Raw genomic sequence first — 5,533 nt, 5'->3', positions numbered from 1 at the left:
GTTCTGAGGCAGTCAGGGCTGTGCCCTCGGAGATGGAGACCTGAACAGAGAAGGGGGCCTGACTTGGGAGGGCGTGGCTGTGTCTTAGGGGAGACCAGGTGTGCCACCCTCCCTCCCACGCTCCTGGCCACGGCACTACAGGCTCAGCAGGCTTCCACGTCGTAAACCATTGCTTAAACCACTCTGTGTCCCCCACATGCCCAACACGCTTGTTCTTCTTTCTTCATCACCCCTTTCCTGCCGCTTTGCCAGGGAAACAGGAGGATTGTGATTTCCTGGGGCCCAAAGTGAGTGTGTATGGTGCCCCTGATGGATTCCAAAGTCTCACTCAGCCCCCACTGAGAGGCAAGGAGAGGCGGGCAAAACAGGAACTCCTCAAGAAGAGTCCAGAAGAGTCCCCAAAACCAGATGGCCCCACAGCTGCCAGCTCCGCCCTGAAGAACCGGACTGTGGTTGGGTGTGGTGTCTCACGCCTGTAATCCCAGCACTTTGGGAGGCCAAAGCCGGAGGATTGAGCCCAGGAGTTTGAGACCAGCCTGGGCAACACAGGGAGACCCTATCTCTACAAAAAAATACAAAAAGTTAGCCAGGTGTGGTGGCACATACCTGTAGCCCCAGCTACTTGGGAGGCTGAGGTGGGAGGATCACTTGAGCCTGGGGGTTCAAGGCTGCAGTGAGCTGTGGTTGTGCCACTGTACTCCAGCCTGAGTGAGAGTGAGACTCTATCTCAAAAGGAAAGAAAAAGAACTGGACTATGGCCTCTTGATCCCACCCTGGGCGTGGGGAGTTCTACCCCCAGCTCCTTCCAGTGGCAGTCCTCCCCTAAACCAGTCCCAGAGGAATGCCCCCCTCCCAGACCTGCTCCAGACTTCACTACAACTAGGAAGCCAAGGCTGGCATGCCCTGAGAAGGCCTCAGCAAGTGATGCAAGAGAGGCTGTGGCACTTCTGTTCTCCTAAAGAGCTTTGGGAACAGGAGAGCCCCTCCTTCTGTGTGGGCTGAGCTATGTGACCCAGTGGCAGGGGCCTTGAACCCTCGCCGGGTAGACCCTGCCTCCCTTTCCACTGCCCCAGTGCAGTTCCAGGTGGAGACTCCTCTCAGTCTCCTGCTCTGGCCCTGCTTAGCCCAGCATGGAACAGAGTTCGTGGAAGGCGATCATTTCTGCTGCATTTGCCACAGTTCATGTTTCCCCTAAGAAGATTTAGCAGAGAACTTAAGACTTTTGCTGAGGGCAAAGCAGCCAGCCCGGCAGGGGCTGGACGGCTGGACAGGCTGAGAGGGCTGGACGGCAGAGGGGAGGCAGGACAACCACCGAGCCAGGAGCCAGGAGGGGAGGAGCCACCCTCCTATCCACCCAGGAACACCAGAGGAGAGTTTTCTCCAGGAGGCTCCAGGCCTTATAGCCCTCCGTCTTAACCCCTGCCGCAGCCCCCGCTCCAGTGTCTCTCTCCCCCGAGTCTTTTCTCCAGTGTCTCTCTCCCCCGAGTCTTTTCATCCCTCCCCATCCCTTTCTTGATCTCCATACACACACATACCACCCACCCTCCCTCCCTCTCTTCTCCCACTTCCTCTCTCTCCTTTCTCACCATCTCTCCTCATTATGTCTTCTCTACTCGATCACCCCTTCACAGAGAAACCTTTCCAGCTTCTTGCTCTTTTCCAGTTGAATTTCCTCGCCCCTTTGTCCCAGGTGGCTGGACATGCAGCAGAGTCCAGCTGCTGCTGGAGTTCATGAGAAGGGAACCGGGAAGCCTCTCACACTGCCAATCGTTTCTCAAAACTGAGGTTCCAGTTTGAGACCAGCCTGGCCAACATGGTGAAACCCCGTCTCTACAAAAAATACAAAAATTAGCCGGGCATGGTAGCGCACCTGTAGTCCCAGCTACTCAGGAGACTGAGGCATGAGAATCCCTTGAAGCTGGGAGGCGGAAGTTGTAGTGAGCTGCGATCGTGCCACTGCACTCCAGCCTGGTTGACAGAGCAAGACGCTGTCTCTAAAAACAAAAAAACAAAAAACAAACGAACAAAAAAAAACTCAGGTTCCCACACCCACTAAACCCTGCCTCCTCTCAGGCTACAGAGACCTCTTCAGGAGACTGAAGTGCCCTTACCCTGACCATCTGACCAGCCGCCGCCCCATACCCATGACCCACCAAGGGCTGAGGCTGCTCACTGCTCTGTTTTATCTTTGGCCTCTGGTCCTTCACTCTTGTGCCAGGGCTTAGACCCAGGGCAAGGTCTTAGACCCAGGGCAGGGGCAGGGTTAAAGGCTTTCAACCCAGGGCCAATGCCTTCATTCATGCAACAAATGTTTTCTGGCTGTGTGCTTTATTCATGTGAACCAGGAAAACAGAAAAATATGACAGTGTTTCTAACAGAGGTTTACAAGTGCTGTGCAGGGCTGGCAGAAAGAGTAGAAACTGGAAAAGATAAACTTTACCCACTTGAAGGGAAAGAGGGCAATGTTACCAAGAAGGTAACATTTGAGTTGGGTCTTCAAGGATGAATAGGAGTTCAGCATGCAAAGAGAGGTAGAAACCAACTTTTAGGAGGGGGAGGGGCTCTCATGTGCTACATATAATCAGAGGCACATTATATATGCCTAATCCCATTTTACAGGTTAGAAAACTGGGGCTCAGAGGGTTAACTTCTCCTAACTGTAAATGGCAGAGAAACAGGATTTCAAGTCCATGCCCATCCTATTGCCCCAGCGTTCAGAGAAAGCAGAGGGAGACATTCGTGTGTGAAGCACACAGGTGTGAAAAGATGTACCATGTTTGACGTGGCTCAAGTACATGGTACCTAAGGGAGTAGGTGAGAGAGAAAGCAGAAGAAAAAGGCAGCAACAGGACCCTCAGGACCCTTGGGTGCCAGCTGAGAATGTCTGGAGATTGAAGACTTGCTGAATTAATGAGGTGGGACTCAGGCCTGCCGTGTACGATTTTGTAGGCTATGCAGTGCATGGTCATACATGGCACCCTGCTTCAGCTTTATCCCATAGGTAATGAGGATGAGGTAGGAAGCAGGACTGGACTCCAGAGGCAGGGCTTGGACACAGGACCAAACTGAGGACTAGCTAAAACAGGGATGAGGTAGGAGGAGCTTTCCATAAGACACACCCTCCAGTGTGACATGTCAGTTTACCATTGCCATGGCAACACCCAGAAGTTACCACCCCTTTCCATGGCAGCAACAACCTGATGACCCAGAAGTCACCACCCTTTTTCTACAAATCTCTGCATACTCTGCCCCTTAACTTGCATGTGTTTAAAAGTGGGTGCAAATAAGAGTGTGGAAGCTACTGAGCTGCAGCTCTCAGCACACTGGGGTAGCCCGGCTCTGGAGGAGCAGTCACGGAATTGTGACACTGCCACATCTAGAAAGCTGCTTTCTTCTACCACCATTTGCCCTTGAATTATTCCCTGAATGAAGCCAAGAACCCTCCCAGGCTAAGCCCCAATTTGGGGCTCGCCTGCCCTGCATCAGGGAGACATTTCAGCCAAGGAGTAATTGACCAGATTTATGCTTTAGAAACATGGAGGCCGGAGATGTCATCTGAGGCTGAAGCTGGGGAGAAGAATGCTGGGATGAGAACCTGGAGTTTGGACCAGGGAAGGGATGAGAGCCTAAAAAGAGGAGCTCTCACCCTGAGACACGCTGGGGCAGGAGCCTGCTTGATCCAGGCCTGGGTCCCTGGTTCTCTCTGAGCTTGGGAGGACTATGTGAGACAGAGCAGGACCAGGGGCCTGCATTCCCCCTTGTATTATTCATCTTCTCCGGCTGCCATAACAAAATACCATAGACTGGGCAGCTTACACAACAGAAATTTATTTTCTCACAGTTCTGGAGGCTTGAAGTCCAGGATCAGGATGCCATGATGGCCAGGTTTGGGTAAGGACTCTCTTCATGGCTTGCAGACAGCCACCTTCTCCCTGTGTGCTCAGATGGTCTTTCCTCAGTGTGTGTGCATGGAGAAAGACATCTCTCTCCCTCGCTTCCTTTTATTTTAAAGCCACCATCTGATTAGAATCTCACCCTTGTGGCCTCACTGAACCTTAAGTTAAGCCTCAGAAAAGCCTTATCTCCAAATATAGTCACATGGGAAATGAGAGCTTCAGCATGCCAATTTGACGGGACACAGCTCAATCCACAGCACCCATCCAGGCAGAGTCCTGCCCAGTCGTGTTCCCCATCCCCACCAAGCCTCAGTCCGGACCAGGCTGGAGCCCTCAGCCCCAGAAAAGGAGATCCTCAACTTCCCGGGCTCCCAGGGCCAGCCAGGGGCTTATTTTGCAACTGTTTCCTGGAAGGCTTTTCAGTGTTCTCCTCTCCCCATCTGGACTAGCCAAGAAAGGCAAGTAGAGCTTGGCTGGGAGCAGGCCTGGGGGTCAGGGAGACAAGCCGGGAAGGAGGGAACCAGAGAGGAAGAATGAGGAGGGGGTTAGGAGGGCGAGCAACACACACTCATTCATTCACGCATTCAACAAATAAGCGCTGTGCTCCCATGTGAACCACGCAGAGCCAGGCGAACGGGGTTGGCCAGGAGCTGGGGGAGGGGCTTACACGTGCCCCAGGAAGCGATATTCTCTCCTCCAAGAATTCAGACTTGACACCCTGTGAACACTGACATGGGACATATTCTTAGTTCACTCCACTCCCATCTATGCATGCAAACACACATGCGTGCGTGTGCGTGCACACACAACACACACACTTGCTTCTTTTGGATCAAGAACTGGAAGCCGGCCGGGTGTGGTGGCTCACACCTGTAATCCCAGAACTTTGGGAGGCTGAGGCGGGCGGATCACGAGGTCAGGAGATCGAGACCATCCTGGCTAACACGGTGAAATCCCATCTCTACTAAAAATACAAAAAAAAAAAAAAATTAGCCAGGCGTGCTGGCAGGCGCCTGTAGTCCCAGCTACTCGGGAGTCTTTTTCTGAGAAAAGACAGGAAAAAAAAGAGATATGGAGAAACAGGAAGGAAAAAAAAAAGGGCATGGAGAAACCAGGAGGAGGGGCATCCGAGAAGAAGAAAACCCAGAGGAAGAACAGGGCCAGAAGACAGGAGACCCAAATCAAGGCAATCTACAGAGACACATTCCGTCTTACAAAATGGAGAAATAAGTCAGGCACAGTGGCTCACACCTATAATCCTAGCTCTTTGGAAGGCCAAGGTGGGCGGATCACTTGAGGTCAGGAGTTCGAGACCAGCCTGGCCAACATGGTGAAACCCCCATCTCCACAAAAAAATGCAAAAATTAGCCAGGTGTGGTAGCACACGTCTGTAATCCCAGCTACTCGAGAGACTGAGGCAGGAGAATCCCTTGAACCCGGGAGGCGAAGGTTGCAGCGAGCCAAGGTCACGCCACTGCACTTCAGCCTGTGACAAAGTGAGGGAGACTCCATCTCAAAAAAAAAAAAAAAAAGACGACGACGAAGAAGAAATAGGGCTACTAGGTGCCAAAGGTACAGAGCACAGGAGAAAAGCATTTATGGGAAGTAGGCATTGAAGAGACAGGCAGAAAGCCCCT

Source organism: Papio anubis, chromosome 17 (assembly GCF_008728515.1).
Source record: "Papio anubis isolate 15944 chromosome 17, Panubis1.0, whole genome shotgun sequence".
In the NCBI taxonomy this organism is placed as follows: domain Eukaryota; kingdom Metazoa; phylum Chordata; class Mammalia; order Primates; family Cercopithecidae; genus Papio; species Papio anubis.
This window is presented reverse-complemented; position numbering follows the sequence as displayed.